The sequence below is a fragment of the Bombina bombina genome, chromosome 1 (assembly GCF_027579735.1).
Source record: "Bombina bombina isolate aBomBom1 chromosome 1, aBomBom1.pri, whole genome shotgun sequence".
Taxonomy (NCBI): Eukaryota; Metazoa; Chordata; class Amphibia; order Anura; family Bombinatoridae; genus Bombina; species Bombina bombina.
In genome coordinates this window covers 1,489,836,378-1,489,856,205 of record NC_069499.1, presented here as the reverse complement: position 1 = coordinate 1,489,856,205, position 19,828 = coordinate 1,489,836,378, and the positions used below count along the sequence as shown (strand labels likewise).

At 37.0% G+C, this 19,828-nt stretch overlaps 2 non-coding genes across 2 annotated transcripts; both read right to left on the bottom strand.

The window, feature by feature from the left end:
* Window positions 1–7,504: 7,504 nt before the first annotated feature.
* On the bottom strand, window positions 7,505–7,576 carry TRNAT-CGU (transfer RNA threonine (anticodon CGU)). The gene has a single exon. It is a non-coding gene; the product is annotated as a tRNA-Thr (tRNA).
* A 391-nt stretch (window positions 7,577–7,967) lies between these two features.
* Window positions 7,968–8,039, bottom strand: TRNAT-CGU (transfer RNA threonine (anticodon CGU)). Its single transcript has one exon. It is a non-coding gene; the product is annotated as a tRNA-Thr (tRNA).
* Between the last annotated feature and the right edge of the window lie 11,789 nt (window positions 8,040–19,828).

The following is a 19,828-nucleotide window of genomic DNA, read 5'->3' as shown; positions in this document are numbered from 1 at the left end:
TAAATTTTGTCCTGAGTTTAGAAATACCCAATGTTTACATGTTCTTTGCTTTTTTTGCAAGTTATAGGGCCATAAATACAAGTAGAACTTTGCTATTTCCAAACCATTTTTTTCCAAAATTAGCGCTAGTTACATTAGAACACTGATATCTTTCAGGAATCCCTGAATATCCCTTGACATGTATATATTTTTTTTTAGTAGACATCCCAAAGTATTGATCTAGGCCAATTTTGGTATATTTCATACCACCATTTCACCGCCAAATGCGATCAAATACAAAAAATTGTTCACTTTTTCACAATTTTTTTCACAAACTTTAGGTTTCTCACTGAAATCATTTACAAACAGCTTGTGCAATTATGGCATAAATGGTTGTAAATTCTTCTCTGGGATCCCCTTTGTTCAGAAATAGCACACATATATGGCTTTGGGGTTGCTTTTTGGTAATTAGAAGGCCGCTAAATGCCACTGCGCACCACAAGTGTATCATGCCCAGCAGTTAAGGGGTTAATTAGGGAGCTTTTAGGGAGCTTGTAGGGTTAATTTTAGCTTTAGTGTAGTGTAGTAGACAACCCCAAGTATTGATCTAGGCACATTTTGGTATATTTCATGCCACCATTTCACCGCCAAATGCGATCAAATTAAAAAAAACGTAAAATTTTTCACAATTTTAGGTTTCTCACTGAAATCATTTACAAACAGCTTGTGCAATTATGGCATTCTATTGGCTGTTCCAATCATTTTTCCTACCTTAATTCTGATTGGCTGATAGAATCCTATTAGCCAATCAGAATTCAAGGGACGCCATATTGGATGACGTCATTTAAAGGAACTTTCATTCTTTGTTAGAACGTCGATGGAAGAGGATGCTGCGCTTCGGATGGATTGAAGATGGACCCGCTCCGCTCCAGATGGATGAAGATAAAAATGCCACCTGGATGAAGTCTTTTGCCCATCTGGAGGTCCTCTTCTGCCCGGATCGGATGAAGACTTCTGCCCCTCTGGAGGTCCACTTGTGCCCGGCTGGGTGAAGACGGATCAAGGTAGGGTGAACTTCAGGGGATTAGTGTTAGGTTTTTTTAAGGGGGGGTTGGGTGGGTTTTAGAGTAGGGTTAGGTGTGTGGGTGGGGGGTTTTAATGTTGGGGGGTTGTATTTTGTTTTTTTTTAGGTAAAAGAGCTGATTACTTTGGGGCAATGCCCCGCAAAAAGCCCTTTTAAGGGCTATTTGTAATTTAGTATAGGGTAGGGAATTTTATTATTTTGGTGGGCTTTTTTTATTTTATTAGGGGCTTAGATTAGGTGTAATTAGTTTAAAATTCTTATAAAAAAAAATTATTTTCTGTAATGTAGTGTTTGTTTGTTTTTGTACTTTAGTTTATTTTATTTAATTGTATTTAATTATAGGTAATTGTAGTTAATTAATTTAATTTATTTAATTGTAGTGTTAGGTGTAATTGTAACTTAGGTTAGGATTTATTTTACAGGTACTTTTGTGTTTATTTGAACTAGGTAGTTATTAAATAGTTAATAACTATTTAATAACTATTGTACCTAGTTAAAATAAATACAAAGTTGCCTGTAAAATAAAAATAAATCCTAAAATAGCTACAGTGTAACTATTAGTTATATTGTAGCTATCTTAGGGTTTATTTTATAGGTAAGTATTTAGTTTTAAATAGGAATTATTTAGTTAATTATAGTTATTTTATTTAGATGTATTTAAATTATATTTAAGTTAGTGGGTGTTAGGGTTAGGTTAGGGTTAGGGTTAGACTTAGGTTTAGGGGTTAATAACTTTATGATAGTGGCGACGGTGTAGGGGGGGCAGATTATGGGTTAATAAATATAATGTAGGTGGCGGTGGGCTCCGGGAACGGCGGTTTAGGGGTTAAACAATTTATTTAGTTGCGGCGGGGTCCGGGATCGGCAGGATAGGGGTTAATAACTTTATGTAGGTGGCGGCGGTATAGGGGGCGGCAGATTAGGGGTTAATAGGTATAATGTAGGTGGCGGCGGGGTCCGGGAGCGGCGGTTTAGGGGTTAATATATTTATTAGAGTTGTGGCGGGCTCCGGGAGCGGCGGTTTAGGGGTTAATACCTTTACTTAGTTGCGGGGGGCTCCGGGAGCGGCGGATTAGGGGGTAAACAGTATAGTATAGTGTGGGTGCTTAGTGACAGTATAGCAAGAAAGCTGCAAATAAGCCGAAGAGCAGCGAGATCGATGACTGTTAGTTAACAACAGTCCGCTGCTCATCGCACCGTACTTGGTGCACGGCTTTTTGACAGCTTTCTTGATAAATTTGGCGAACGTATTCAGGTCAGCGGCGGCGATGTTAGGCGATCTTAGGCGAGCGTATTGGGGCCGTCGAATGCAGGTAAGTAGACAGCTTGATAAATAGAGGCCTGTGTTTCTGCAGAGGAAACGTATTTCGTATTGGTGGGTTTCTGCAGTACCCACCCTCATGTTTAGAAACCTGCAACACGCTACTCTAAAGGCAGCAGTCCAACACTATTTTGATGACATAAGGCATAAAAACATAAAGGTACTTTTATTCATCCTCAATTGATGTTGGGGTCAGATAAATTATAATTTACTATATTAACATAATGTGTACCCTACAAAATATGCTTACTCTTGTGACTTTTTGTTATATATTGTTATTGGGTGCTTCTGATTATTTTACAAAGAAGGATTCGGAGTGATAAAATTAATATGAAGATCTGGAAGCTCCCTAACAAATGTACAAGATCAATATAGATGTATTCTTGAATTTACGTAGAACAGCGGCTAATTCAGAATCACTTGCCGTATCTTCCTTATCATTTTCTTGAGTTTCTAGGACAGAAACGTATGAACAAGACCATCCTGTATTGAAAGAAATTATTGTTTTGAAAATAAAGGGACATTTCAGACAAAATTGGAATGTACATGAATGCATTTTAGTTTTGAATAGAAGCATTTTTGTAATTTACATGTATTAGCAATACGTCTACTAAAAGCTATAGCTGTTTCAAACCTGTATTTACGAATGCACCGTGCACCAGCATTTAAAACAAAGCACTCGGAGAGTCTAAGGTACTTGTATCATCTGCAAATGACTCCATTTGTAACTTGCTGACATGAAACAAGCTCCGCTGGCGATCTGAGCAGCTGTAGTGAACTCTTGCAATAATACACTCAATCTGCAACAATGTACTAATCTATAATAATACTTTACCTTTAAATATGTTTTTAAAAGTCTGACTCATCTTTTCTAAGATACAGATTATAAGTGTAGCGCTATTTAACGCTCCCTCTGCTAGAAGTAAGCTTTTTGTGCGCGTTGGGTTGCCCTCGTATTATAAGTTGAAAGTATACTGTTTTCACTGGCATGATAACCCAACGTGCATAAAAAGGCAAACTTAACCCCTTAGTGACCAGAGCACTTTTCCATTTTCTGTCCGTTTGGGACCAAGGCTATTTTTACATTTTTGCGGTGTTTGTGTTTAGCTGTAATTTTCTTCTTACTCATTTACTGTACCCACACATATTATATACCGTTTTTCTCGCCATTAAATGGACTTTCTAAAGATACCATTATTTTCATCATATCTTATAATTTACTATAAAAAAAATTATAAAATATGAGGAAAAAATGGAAAAAAAACACTTTTTCTAACTTTGACCCCCAAAATCTGTTACATATCTAAAACCACCAAAAAACACCCATGCTAAATAGTTTCTAAATTTTGTCCTGAGTTTAGAAATACCCAATGTTTACATGTTCTTTGCTTTTTTTGCAAGTTATAGGGCCATAAATACAAGTAGAACTTTGCTATTTCCAAACCATTTTTTTCCAAAATTAGCGCTAGTTACATTAGAACACTGATATCTTTCAGGAATCCCTGAATATCCCTTGACATGTATATATTTTTTTTTAGTAGACATCCCAAAGTATTGATCTAGGCCAATTTTGGTATATTTCATACCACCATTTCACCGCCAAATGCGATCAAATACAAAAAATTGTTCACTTTTTCACAATTTTTTTCACAAACTTTAGGTTTCTCACTGAAATCATTTACAAACAGCTTGTGCAATTATGGCATAAATGGTTGTAAATTCTTCTCTGGGATCCCCTTTGTTCAGAAATAGCACACATATATGGCTTTGGGGTTGCTTTTTGGTAATTAGAAGGCCGCTAAATGCCACTGCGCACCACAAGTGTATCATGCCCAGCAGTTAAGGGGTTAATTAGGGAGCTTTTAGGGAGCTTGTAGGGTTAATTTTAGCTTTAGTGTAGTGTAGTAGACAACCCCAAGTATTGATCTAGGCACATTTTGGTATATTTCATGCCACCATTTCACCGCCAAATGCGATCAAATTAAAAAAAACGTAAAATTTTTCACAATTTTAGGTTTCTCACTGAAATCATTTACAAACAGCTTGTGCAATTATGGCACAAATGGTTGTAAATGCTTGTCTGGGATCCCCTTTGTTCAGAAATAGCAGACATATATGACTTTGGCGTTGCTTTCTGGTAATTAGAAGGCCACTAAATCCTGTTGCGCCTCACACGTGTATTATGGCTAGCAGTGAAAGGGTTAATTAGGGAGTTTGTAGTGAGCTTGCAGGGTTAATTTTAGCTTTAGTGTAGAGATCAGCCTCCCATCTGACACATCCCACCCCCTGATCCCTCCCAAACAGCTCCCTTCCCTCCCCCACCCCACAATTGTCCCCGCCATCTTAAGTACTGGCAGAAAGTCTGCCAGTACTAAAATAAAAGGGTTTTTAAAAAAAAATGAAATTTTTTTTTAGCATATTTACATATGCTACTGTGTAGGATCCCCCCCTTAGCCCCCAACCTCCCTGATCCCCCCCAAAACCGCTCTCTAACCCTCCCCTCTGCCTTATTGGGGGCCATCTTGGGTACTGGCAGCTGTCTGCCAGTACCCAGTTTACAATAAAAAGTGCTTTTTTTGGGGGTTTTTTGTTTTTTTCTGTAGTGTAGCTCCCCCCCCCCCACCCCCCACAGACAAACCCCCACCACCTTGCTGATTGTTTAAATTTTATTTTTTATTATATTTTTTATTTCCCCATTTTCTGCAGTGTAGCGGTTCCCACCCGCTCCCTCCCCGTGCACGCGCCCGCCCCCACCCTCCCGTGCACGCGGGCGCGCCCGTGCATGCCCCCAGCCACCCCCGCCCACGATCCCGCCCCCCTTCAGATCCACATGGCCATCGATGGCCGCCACCCGCCTCCCGGTCCGGCTCCCACCCACCAACGCAGGTAGCCACCGATCTCCGGTGCAGAGAGGGCCACAGAGTGGCTCTCTCTGCACCGGATGACTTAAAAAGGTTATTGCAGGATGCCTCCATATCGAGGCATCACTGCAAAAACCGGAAAGCAGCTGGAAGCGAGCAGGATCGCTTCCAGCTGCTTTCCACACTGAGGACGTGCAGGGTACGTTCTCAGGCATTAACTGCCTTTTTTCTGAGGACGTACCCTGCACGTCCTCAGTCGTTAAGGGGTTAAAGGGACACTGAACCCAATTTTTTTCTTTTGTGATTGAGATAGAGCATGCAATTTTAAGCAACTTTCTAATTTACTCCTATTATCAATTTTTCCTTGTTCTCTTGCTATCTTCATTTGAAAAAGAAAGTTCAGAACCTTGGACAGCACTTGTTTATTGGTGGATTAATTTATCCACCAATCAGCAAGAACAACCCAGGTTGTTCATCAAAATGGGCCGGCATCTAAACTTACATTCTTGCTTTTCAAATAAAGATACCAAGAGAATGAAGAATATTTGCCAATAGGAGTCAATTAGAAAGTTGCTTGCTCTATCTGACTCACAAAAGAAAATTTTTGGGTTCAGTGTCCCTTTAAAATATTGCGTGCGCAATAACGTATTTACCAATAGAAATCTATGGAGCAAAAAAAGGATGGAGAAAAACCTAGCACTTTACACACGTGCAAACCGGATCCCATATTCTCAAGTGAGCTAACCCGACATGAAAATATGAATATTTCACATTCCAATGTTCTTCACATAGAAGAATATGTTCTTTTTATTCATAAATACATATTTCTACATATAACTGATTTTTTGCACAACTACTATATATATTTATACCTATATAATACATGATTATATGTAGGAATATATATATTTAGAAATACTTACAGTAAATACATTGTTAAAAGCTTTACAAAAGGTTTCAATGCACTTTATATATGTCTATATATGTGTACATATGTATTTATGTGTTTATATATGTATATATGTATGTAAATACATATATAAATACATATATACGCAACTGTTAACATGCCACTCATAATCTAGACCTTAATTTGGCAATTTGGGGCTCTTCAAGGGTCGAGCCCTGTTGGATTTAGGCTGTAACTGCCGTTGGGAAAGTTCCTAATTCACACAATAGAATCACTGTGTAGGCGTTCTTAATCAGACATATATACAATATTTACTTCCGTCTGGAGGGTTCAATCAAGAGGGGAAAGCTCCCTTGTAAACTTCATTCCCCAAAGTTTACTTGGAGTGGAAGCCAGAGTGTCAGCAGGGTACTGTGCTGATCCTAGATGGCGGAGGCAAAAAAGATAGTGAAAATGGGGAATTGTGGTGCAGCGAATATATATGTCTGATTAACAACGCATACAATGGAAGCAGATCAGTTCCCTTGTCAAAATTTGCTACCTGCACGTGCGCCGGCTGCTCATTACATAATTGGAGTGCGATTAGGTAATTGAGAGCATGCGCACGTCACGGTAGCAGATCTCGACAATGTAGCTATTTTCGACAGAACACCTGACATTTTTACGACATACTAGTTCTTTTTTGGAGGAAAACATAAACAGTAATTTAGTTTTAACCCTTTCGTGTCAGGGTTAAAGTGCCTACACAAATTGAAACCACGTGATCGTGCACACAATCGCGGGATTTCAATTATTGGATCGCATCTGGGGGGCGTCCCTACAACCCTAGGAACGCCCCCAAGACCGCGATCAAGTCCTGACAGCACAGAAGGCTTCAGGACAGCCGTTAGCTATGACGTTCTATTCCGTCATAACGGCTTTAAAGCCCAGCCTAATTATGACGGAATAGAACGGCATAACGACTTTAAAAGGTTAATCAGAGCACTGCAATTTTGTGCAAAGTCTTTTAGATAGAAATTCCAGTTCAAATTCTATATTTCATGTTTGAGGATATGTTTCAATAAAGGTCAGCAGAACTTATTTTGCAGTACTGTATATATATATATATATATATATATATATATATATATTTTTTTTTTTAAAGATTCTGCTGCAGTGCTAAGATTTCTGTATGAACTGTTAAGAGGGTTTTATACAATAACACTTTCCAACGATCATGTGGTGTGATGAACACGGTTGATAATACACTCTTCATTTAGCCAGATTTGATTCTTCCTTTTAAAATTGCTGACACGAAATTAAATTTGTTTAAACTTTTGAAGAAACCTTGAACCAATGAAAAAGTCTCAAGGCACAGACGGGGGTCGAACCCGCGATCTTCGGTTTACGAGACCGACGCCTTACCACTTGGCCACTGCGCCCAGCTGCTGATGAATGCACGAGTATAACGTGTGTGAGTGAATATGTGTGTGAGTGTGCGTGTTCTCTGCAGGTGTGTGGCCGCGGTTTAGAAATTAGATGCAAACAGTTTAACTCCGTGTTGCCAGAAAGAGTTAACATCATTGTGTCATGCATTTTACTTACAGCCCTCTCTGGGGCGAGGACAATATTACCTGAAATAGAGGCATATAAGGCGTTTGCTTGCTCTGTACATACAGAAGCAAATCCTTAGATAAGCTAATAAACATGGAGTAATCCCTTATATGTACGTTAGTAGATGTGTATACAGAAATATATCACGATATTGTATGGTTTTCGAACTAAGTGCATTTTACAGCGTGTATGCTTTAAAAATAAGCTTCCGCAATTTTAAGGCACGGACGGGGATCGAACCCGCGATCTTCGGTTTACGAGACCGACGCCTTACCACTTGGCCACCGCGCCAACGGGCTATGTGTGGTTTGAGCAGCAAATGAAAGCTTTCGCTACATCACATATGTCTGGCTGTCTTTTATTGTCTTGTGTAATTAACATTTTCTTTAATCCCGTTGTGAAATTGCCGTGAGCTACTATGAAAATGCTTCACATATTTGCTAGAAAATGGAAGACCATGGCGGAAACAGACAGGGAAGATGCTCAGCTCTGTAATCGATACAACGGCAGATAATACGCTCTTGGCATTCCACATGTGACCGCTAGATGTCAGAATAGGGCAGCATTACTAAAGCAGGCTTTGTGATTGAGAAGAAACTTGCCATTTGCATTGACTGTTATAAAATCCGTTTTCTAAATCCAGTTTGGTGCAGCCACGCAAATGTTTCCGTTGAATGTTTTGCATTTTTGTTGTGAGAAAAAAGGTTAAAGCTACTCTGCTCGTGTGATAGTATTATTATTTCAAATCAAAACACTTGGCTTAGGTAGGAAGAGAAGACATTTCATGAGACAAAAATATTAATAATAATAATAATACAGGTAGAAAACCCTTTATCCAAACTGCTTGGCACTTGAAAAGGTTTGGATTTTGGAGTAGGTTAGAATATTTGCATCTATAAAATGGGATAGTTTGGAATGGGGATGGGATCAAGTGTAACCAACTTGCTCCCATCCCCATCATTTAGTGGTTCAAATAGAGCATGCAATTTTAAGCAACTTTCTAATTTACTTCTATTATCAATTTTTCTTCATTCTCTTGCTATCTTTATTTGAAAAATAAGGCATCTAAGTGTTTTTTGGTTCAGAACTCTGGACAGCACTTTTTTATTGGTGGATGAATGTATCCACCAATCGGCAAGGACAACCCAGGTTGTTCACCAAAAATTGTCCGGCATCTAAACTTACATTCTTGCATTTCAAATAAAGATAGCAAGAGAATAAAGAAAATTTGATAATAGGAGTAAATTAGAAAGTTGCTTAAAATTGTATGCTCTATCTGAATCAAGAAAGAAAAAAAATGGGTTCAGTGTCCCTTTAACCTCTTCAGGTTAGGGCAAGTGGACAAGATCAGAACCCAGTTCTACAGTAAACAAACCAGAAAAACAAATCACGTGATCATTGCTGCGATCACGTGACTCCAACACCAATGATTGGATTCTCAGGGTTGCCTACATTGCTCAGTCTGAGCTTCAGGTTACTCTTCAAGGAAAAAATATAGGATGCGTTAAAGGGCGTTAAAGCCTAGCGCTGTTAGCGCGGCATGAAACGTCCTGAGGCATGAAGGGGTTAAGCAATATGTCATACTACAGCTTATACGTGCAACCTAAATGTAGTTTTATATCATTTTTAATACTTGTTTTGTATGCAATTTAGTTGTTTTAAATAAATATAGACTATTATTTGCATTTTAGTACACAAAATACAAACCAAAGACACAGGCAGAGAAGAATGGGACATACGGGGGGGGGGGGGGGGGAGTCATTTTTTGATAATTTTATTTAAAAGAAAATATTAAAAAGTTTGTATTTTAGAATGTTTAGATTTTTTAATTCCGGATTTGGGGATTTATACCTGTAAATAATTAAAGCCAATAAAGAGTAGAGCGTGACGGAGCCAGTGGCGGCTGGTGAATTTTTAAGATGGTGGTGCACAAGACCCTGCCCATTTGAGAAAGCCCCGTCCCTTTGATAAAGCCATACCCCTTTAAGAAAGCCACACCCCTCAAATGGCCCCACCCATTTGAACCAGCAGTGTTTTTGGTCATTGTCTTGTTGAAATATCCAGCCCCGGCGTAACTTCAACTTTGTGACTGATTCCTCAAAATTATTCTCAAGTATTTGCTGATATTGAGTGGAATCCATGCAACCCTCACAAAGAACAGTCATTTGCTGTTATAAAATATATAACTTTAAGGTAAGTTGCTTTGCGGTTCTTATAAAATATATAACTTTTAGACAAGTAGTTTTGCTGTTATAATATACAGTATATATAACTTTTAGTCAAGTAGTTTTGCTGTTATAATATATATAACTTTTAGACAAGTAGTTTTGCTGTTATAAAATATAACACTTTTAGGCAAGTAGTTTTGCTGTTATAAAATATATAACTTGTAGGTAAGTAGCTTTGCAGTTGTTATGAAATATATAACTTGTAGGTAAGTAGCTTTGCTGTTATAATATATATAATTGTTTTAACAACTCTGAGACTCTCTGCAATCTAATAATTCTAAACTAAAATACTTTTAACTAGTATAATTACAGCAGGCAGCAGCCGTGACAGCCGTCAACTACTAAAACTAGTCAACTACTAAAACTAGTAGGCAAGTAGTTTTGTGGTTGTTATCAAATATATAACTTATAGGTAACAGGTAAGTAGCTTTGCAGCTGTTGTCAAATATACAACTAGTAGGCAAGTAGTTTTGCAGTTGTTGTTATCAAATATATAACTTGTAGGTAAGTAGCTTTGCAGCTGTTGTCAAATATACAACTAGTAGGCAAGTCGTTTTGCAGTTGTTATCAAATATATATAACTAGTAGGCAAATAGTTTTGCAGTTGTTATCAAATATATAACTTGTAGGTAAGTAGCTTTGCAAATGTTATAAAATATACAACTTGTAGGTAAGTAGCTTTGCAGCTGTTATCAAATATATACAACTAGTAGGCAAGTAGTTTTGTGATTGTTATCAAATATATAACTAGTAGGTAAGTAGCTTTGCAGCTGTTATAAAATATACAACTTGTAGGTAAGTAGCTCTGCAGCTGTTATAAAATATACAACTTGTAGGCAAGTAGTTTTGTGATTGTTATCAAATATATCACTTGTAGGTAAGTAGCTTTGCAGCTGTTATAAAATATACAACTTGTAGGCAAGTAGTTTTGCAATTGTTATCAAATATATAACTAGTAGGTAAGTAGCTTTGCAGCTGTTATAAAATATACAACTTGTAGGTAAGTAACTTTGCAGCTGTTATCAAATATATACAACTAGTAGGCAAGTAGTTTTGCGATTGTTATCAAATATATAACTTGTAGGTAAGTAGCTTTGCAGCTGTTATAAAATATACAACTTGTAGGCAAGTAGTTTTGCAATGGTTATCAAATATATAACTAGTAGGTAAGTAGCTTTGCAGCTGTTATAAAATATACAACTTGTAGGTAAGTAGCTTTGCAGCTGTTATCAAATATACAACTTGTAGGCAAGTAGTTTTGCGATTGTTATCAAATATATAACTTGTAAGTAAGTAGCTTTGCAGCTGTTATAAAATATACAACTTGTAGGTAAGTAGCTTTGCAGCTGTTATCAAATATACAACTTGTAGGCAAGTAGTTTTGCGATTGTTATCAAATATATAACTTGTAGGTAAGTAGCTTTGCAGCTGTTATAAAATATACAACTTGTATGTAAGTAGCTTTGCAGCTGTTATCAAATATACAACTTGTAGGCAAGTAGTTTTACGATTGTTATCAATATATAACTTGTAGGTAAGTAGCTTTGCATCTGTTATAAAATATACAACTTGTAGGTAAGTAGCTTTGCAGCAGTTATAAAATATACAACTTGTAGGTAAGTAGCTTTGCAGCTGTTATCAAATATACAACTTGTAGGCAAGTAGTTTTGCGATTGTTTTCAAATATATAACTTGTAGGTAAGTAGCTTTGCAGCTGTTATAAAATATACAACTTGTAGGTAAGTAGCTTTGCAGCTGTTATCAAATATATACAACTAGTAGGCAAGTAGTTTTGCGGTTGTTATCAAATATATAACTTGTAAGTAAGTAGCTTTGCTGCTTTTATCAAATATACAACTTGTAGGTAAGTAGCTTTACAGCTGTTATAAAATATACAACTTTTAGTTGTAGGTAAGTAGCTTTGCAGCTGTTATAAAATATACAACTTGTAGGTAAGTAGTTTTGCGGTTGTTATCAAATATATAACTTGTAGGTAGGTAATATAAATCTGATAATATAATTCTAATAATTATACAGTTAATATAGCTCAGTAGGGATAAAATAAAAAAAATAAAATATGCAGGTTTACTGCCTATATATCAGCAGCACAGCAGTTAACTGCTTTTTTTAAAAAAAAAAAACTTTAACATTTTTTTGCAAAACCTTCTTCTAATTGCAATCTGCTAATTAATCAATCTACTAAAATACTTTAAGTTTTTACTAGTAAGCAGCCGTGACAGCCATCAACGGTCAACTAGTAAAATCAAAACGTGTCACAGTCTTCTGCTGGCCTGCTGTTCAGGCAGCCTCTCTGAGAATCAGAAATTAATAAAGCAATTTGTTTACAAAAAAATGTATTCCAAAATTCCCCCACTCCCTACTCTAATCTGTATCGGCTAATTTTAACTAAGTCTTTTCTGGTCACTGTCTGACTAATTGTTCAGGCAGCCTCTCTCAGAATCAGAAGAATTAATAAAGCAAATTGTTTTTTAAAAAAAAAATGTTTTCACAAGTTCCTCCACTCCCTTGTCCTACTACAGTCTACTCTAATCTGTCTAAGTATCTACTATATCTGCTAATTCAAATTTTCAACTTCAAGCAAATTGAAATGAGCTCTGCTCTCTCAAGATAGCTCCTCTCAATGGCTATCTCCAGCCATGACATATGCAGTGTGATCTGGTGCAGCGTATCAGACAGAGGCAGAGCACAGGCTGAAGTCCCACTCGCACAGTTCAGCCTGTGCGATTAAGCCTCTATAGGAAGGTGCTGGGAGCGACACCTAGTGCAGTGCTGCACAATAGATCACTGTGTGACAGGCATAGGGCTCTCTACCGCACGTGCGGATAAAAAAAAAATACATACACAATAAAAAAAAATTCTTTAAAAAAAAAATCTGGATTTAAACTTTTGGGGGTAAAAATAAAATATATTTTTTCCAATAGGGGGCTATTTGAAAAATGATATTTTATTCAGCAAAAAGTTTTTTTTTCCTTCTCTTATTGCCTGGGGGTTCACGTGTGGAAGTGCACAAATGGAGGAGCCTCCACTGGATGGAGCTGAGAAATAAATAAAAAAAAGGTAACTGCCACAGAAGATGGTGGAAATGTGGCGGTGGGAGGCAGCAGACGGGCAGGGAAACAGACATAGGGCCAGATGAGCAAAAGTTCACATGTAAAAACATAGGGACAGTCTTCGTGCAATTATCAAAGAAAATAGGCTGTCCTTGTGAGTGCAAGATGCCTCCCATAGAAATAACGAGAGCACTCTGCTATGTAAAAGTTCACAATAGAAGAGGAAGGATACAGGAAGGACCTGGTGTATGTTTAAACATTAATATTAAAGCTAATTCACACCACATTACACTATTTTCAGTGTACTGTATGTTAAAACCACTGTTATTTTCGTGTGCATAGGTTTTCCTTTCAGAGTAATTATTTTTTTGTGTATTTTGCTAAAAGCTCACCACCTTAAAAGTTGCGAGAAAAAACAGTGAGAACTGAAGGGCGAAAAAGTTTAGATAAGTACGCTGAGATTTGAGACAACTTCATACACGCTTATGGAACACCTATGTTCAGTCCATTTAAAGTACAAATTTCAATGTGATTTCTGCGCATCCAGTGTACTTAAATTACGATTTATGTTGTACATATTTAATGTGATTAATTCCTGTGTACTTTACATACAAATTTTACGTTTTTGATACAATAAGATTTTTGCTACCCTTTTTGATGCGCTGTAACAATTACATTTTTTCCTGCATTTTTTGTGTCCATGGTTTAATTATTTGATTTTGTATTATATTTAAAAATTACGTTTTTCATTGTGCACTTTTGTAATGTAAGAATTTCCTTCCCATACTAAAATGCAGTATACGCCCAATGGGGAAACACCCTGTTTTGAGGGCTTTAGGTCATTCCACCAGTGAAATAGAAGTACTGGCCAGTATTCTTAAATAATCTCACCAGTCGAGAGACCTCACTGTCATTGAGATTAAACATCTGCTTATTTTATTGAGCACTATTATTGTTTTTGTTTCATATAAAGGGGTCGATTTATCAAGCTACGGTGAACAGGGGAGTACATATATGCAAATTTGTGCTCTTGTGCAACGCCACCCTCTGCCTGCGCACAGCCAATCACGCACGGGCAGGAGGTGTCAATCTATCCCTTCGGACAAGACCAGGGAAATTGAAATTCGCCACCTAGCATTTCACAGGGGCAGAGCATAAGAAGATTTAGGATAAGAGTGTTTTTAATAGAAATTACTCTCATATGGTGCCCATCTTGTGAAATTTCAATCTGCTGAACTTTAATGTAAGAGGGAACTGACTGGTTTTGTTTTAGACTGTAGCTGGAAGAAAGATGAAGGGCGCCATTTCATTCTTGGACCCAGGCAGCACAAAGTCTTGAAATGGTCCTAACCCTCAAAAGGGTCAGGGCCGTCTCAAGACTTTTCCCAGGAACCCGTCATTTCCAGGTCTCTGACACACACACACTTACACACACACACTCACACACACACTTACATACACACACATACTTACACACACTCACTAACACACTCACACACACATATACACACACTCACACACACACTTAAACACACACTCACAAACAGTTACACACACACTCACATACACACACACACTTACACACACACACTCACACACACACACTTACACACACATACACACATACACTTACACACACACACGCACTTACACACACACACATACACACACACACTTACACATACATACACAATTAGAAACACACTTACACACACACACTTAGACACACACACATACACTTACACACATACATACACTTGCACACACATACACACACACTTACACACACACACATACACACACACACACACAAATACACACACACATACACACTTACACATACATACACAATTAGAAACACACACACATACACACACACTTACACACACACACACTGTGGCTAATAAGGGTCAGATATAAACAAGCTCCTGTATATATAACCCAATCAATGTGCAGCATGTAGAATTGTCAGTGTTCTGCATAGCATAGAATGTACTCCAGCCTCTCGTATAGGGGGAGACGGGGAGTGGAAACACAGTAGTGTGTGATGTTAAATGTCTCTTTAAATGGCAAACATTGTTTGAATGTACCAAATGATATTGCAGTCATATGCTCTGCAGTATATACGTATTACAGAATTCTATATTTTAATGATGATATATTTACTTTAGTTTTGCCATATGGCTTCTTATAGTTAAAGGGACACTCAGTCAAAATTAAACTTTCATTATTCAGATAGAGCATGCAATTTTAAACAACTTACCAATTTACTTCCATTAACAAAATGTGCACAGTCTTTTTATATTTAAACTTTTTGAGTCACCAGCTCCTATTGAGCATGTGCAAGAATAAGTGTGTATGCATTTGTGAATGGCTGATTGCTGTCACATGGTACGTGTATGCATTTGTGAATGGCTGATGGCTGTGACATGGTACAGGGGGAGTGGAAAAAGACCACTTTTAAAATTGCCACAAAAAAAATCTACTACTCATTTGAAGTTCAGACTAAGTGCTATTGCATTGTCTTGTTATCTTTCATTTGTTGATTATGCAAATCTACTGTGTTGACTGGTCCTTTAATGAGCCTGACATGTTCATTGCTAATAGTCACACACACAAAATCCCCAAAACTTGCTATTTTAGTAGAGAGTAAAAATCCTCCATCACATAAAAGTAAGAGCCACAAAAAGTATTGTATATCCAATGAGCACATCCAGGCAAGAATCCCTGCTCACTTTCCCCCAGAAACCTCTGGGCAAGATATGCAAATAAGCTATAGAGCTTCTCATGCTTTTTGCTTCCAGTATTGTATTTAACTACAGAATTCACAGAAGTGGTTTTGATTTTACTGCAACTACACCATAAGGGAATTTCTATAGTCAAACACAGTACTGGAAGCATAAAGCATGAGATGTTGTATATCTCATTTGCATATATTACCTAGAGTTCTCTGGTGCATTGGTAACAATGTATACAGAATACATCTGCGGGAAAAGCAAGCAGGGTTTATTGCTTTAAGTGCTGATTGGCTTTTTGTGTCTCTCTCAAATAAAAAAGCTTGTTAAAGAGATAACAAACACTTTGTAATTACAAGGACTAAGGACCTTGGCACTCCAGATATATTAACATATAACAGCCTCAAAACAGCGTATATAAAAAATAAAAATCTTTATTCTCAAAATTAAAACAAGTAAGGCACCTAGGGGTACCAAAGATAAAAAAAGATAACCAGGGGGGGCCCTGACCCACTCCGTACCAGACGGGTTTCAAGCCGCAGGGGCACTTGATTACTGTTAGTATGGGGAGCTGAATCTATTTTATCATAATTGTAAGCCAATCAGTCCATGCATTGTCCATTGACACATTTAACCCCTTTAATACTATAGTAAATTTAAAGTTAGATTGTTGGACACACCAAATAATGTTGAAGTGTCCATTATCACAGTATGGAAACATCTTGCAATACCTAATTACATTTTAACTCACATTATATCAAAATAATTACATAATTCATACATTTTTTTAAACACAATTCATACATCAATTCACAAAATCATGAATTAAATAAAACTGAAAAAAAAAGTAGAATTATTTTTTTTACAAATAAGCTAACATCCATGTGAGTTTTAACCGTACGGTGTCCTTGTTTTCTCATCTAATTTATGTTCCCTATTTCCACCTCTAGGTATAAAATATTTGCCTTTCTCTTTCAATACTGAACTACCAGAATAATGTAAATGATGAAAACGTTTGGCAATCCGTCTTAGATTCTGGATCTTCAATAACCCTAATGTGTTCAAGGAATCTATCCCTGAATGCTTGTTTAGTCCTTACTGTTTATTGTTTTTTATTTATTTTATTATCCTTATCAAGGATTTGGGATTTAAACGTGTCACCCTGATAAGGATACTAATCAGGTTCCTGTTGAATTATATCACACAAAATTAAATCTTGTTCCGAAAAAACAAGAGATTTAGAGCATGAATGATTAGAGGCCTGTTGCTCTTACATCTGTTATTTAAATTCTTTGAAAGAACTATGCTGTGCCATCTAAAAGCCTTGGCTGACACCCTTCAAGTTCCACTACAGTTTGCATAAAGATCTAATAGATCTGTGGATAATGCAATTAATCTATTGTTATTATATGCTACATCGTTTGGATCATCCTCTGCTTTTAATTCTAATGTTCTTGGTTTACTTGTTGTTAAATTTAAACAACTGAATGTGCCCTTTTCTATGCCAATGGCTTTATAGCTTTTTAACTAATAGGAAATCATTTGTTAAAGTGAATGGGCTGATTTCTGACCCTTTCTTCCTCAGTACTGGTGTCCTATAGGGTTGTGTTTTTTCTTCCTTGCTCTATTCCTTATATACCAATGACTGTACTTCTGCAAATGAATATGTTACGTTATTGAAATTTGCAGACGACACTACTCTGATGGAGCTAATCTCAGATGAAGATGAATTGAGCTATAAAATGGAAGTAGACAGGCTCGTAACATGGAGTGAAGTAAACAATTTAGAATTAAATGTTTATAAAACCAAGAAATTGTAATTGATTTTAGGGAAAAAAAAGTCTCCATCACCTTCTTCTCTGAAAATGAAAAATTCTATAATAGACAGTTACATCATACAAATTCCTTGGCACAACAATTCAACATGATTTGAAATGGAAGGTTAATATTTTTACAATAATTAAAACGTCTCAACGACGTTTGTACTTCTTAAAGGGACAGACAACACCAAAATTGTTATTGTTTAAAAAGATAGATAACGCCTTTACTTCCCATTCACCAGCTTTGCACAACCAACATTGTTATATTAATATACTTTATAACATTTAAACCTCTAAGTTTCTACCTGTTTGTAAGCCACTAAAGGCTGCTTCTTATCACATGCTTTTATTAGCTTTTCACAACAGGAGACTGCAAGTTCATGTGGGCCATATAGATAACATTGTGCTCTCTGGAGTTGTGCAGGACACTGCATTAATTGGATAAAATGCAAGTCAATAGATAATAAATAAATAAATAAATAGCCATGTGATCAGGGGGCTTTCATAAAAAGCTTAGATACAAGGTAATCACAGAGGTAAAAAGTGTATTAATATAACTATGCTGGCTATGCAAAACTGAGGAATTGGTAATAAAGGTATTATTTATCTTTTTTTTTTTTTTTTTAAACATTTTTTGAGTTGACTGTCCCTTTAAGGCAACTTAAAATTGTTGGCCTGTCTCAAAAACTGTTAACCTGTTTTTAGTCAGCCATCCTCAAATCAGTGTTGTCCTGTAATCTGGTATAGTTCTGCTACATTATCAATAAAGGAGAAACTACACCGAATTGTAAGATCTATGGAGTTGAATCATTGGGTTTCAACTTATTTCTCTTAAAGGGACACTGAACCCAAATTTTTTCTTTTGTGATTCAGATAGAGAATGCAATTTTAAGAAACTTTCTAAGTTACTCCTATTATCAAAATGTTCTTCATTTTCTTGGTATCTTTATTTGAAAAGCAAGATTGTAAGTTTAGATGCCAGCCCATTTTTGGTTAACAACCTGGGTTGTTCTTGCTGATTGGTGGATAAATTCATCCACCAATAAACAAGTGCTGTCCAGGGTCTGGACTTTCTTTTTCAAATAAAGATAGCAAGAGAACGAAGAAAAATTGATAATAGGAGTAAATTAGAAGTTGCTTAAAATTGCATGCTCTATCTGAATCACAAAAGAAAAAATGTGGGTTCAGTGTCCCTTTAAGGGCATTTACATTTCAAGGATAAATCAGAGTCAGATTTTTTTTGTCTGATTCATCACACTCTGGTCGTTGTTTTTTTTAATCGTCTATCATTTTATCGTAGGCCAAGGTTGAGAGTTTTACGGACTCGGACAAACAGTTTTTTGAATAGTTTTTCCCCCAAGCTAAAAAATAGCGAACAGGAATACTTCTCTTATTCCACTTCTAGTAAATTGAACTTTAGTCTCTCTTTGTGAATATATTTGATGGTTTGATTGTATTTGTTTGTTCATTGTCATCTGATACCTTTGCACCATGTATAAGTTCTTTTTTTTATACTTGCGGAATAAATTATTCTACTTTATTCTATTCCTAAACCTACTTTAGGCAACATGGTTTGAAACTTTTATTCATGTTATTGAAGATTCAGAATCTAACGGCTAGATTTAGAGTTTTGTCGGTAACGACCCGCGTATCTAACGCTGGCTTTTTTTTCCCCGCACCTTTTAAATACCGCTGGTATTTAGAGTTCTCTGAAGGGCTGCGTTAGGTTCCAAAAAGGGAGCGTATAGCATATTTACCGCCACTGCAACTCTCAATACCAGCGGTGCTTACGGACGCGGCCAGCTTCAAAAACGTGCTCGTGCACGATTCCCCCATAGAAAACAATGGGGCGTTTTAAGCTGAAAAAAAACCTAACACCTGCAAAAAAGCAGCGTTCAGCTCCTAACGCAGCCCCATTGTTTCCTATGGGGAAACAGTTTCTAAGTCTGCACCTAACACCCTAACATGTACCCCGAGTCTAAACACCCCTAACCTTACACTTATTAACCCCTAATCTGCCGCCCCCGCTATCGCTGACACCTGCATATTTTTTTTAACCCCTAATCTGCCGCTCCGTACACCGCCGCAACCTACGTTATCCCTATGAACCCCTAATCTGCTGCCCCTAACACCGCCGACCCCTATATTATATTTATTAACCCCTAATCTGCCGCCCCCAAAGTCGCCTCCACCTACCTACACTTATTAACCCCTAATCTGCCGACC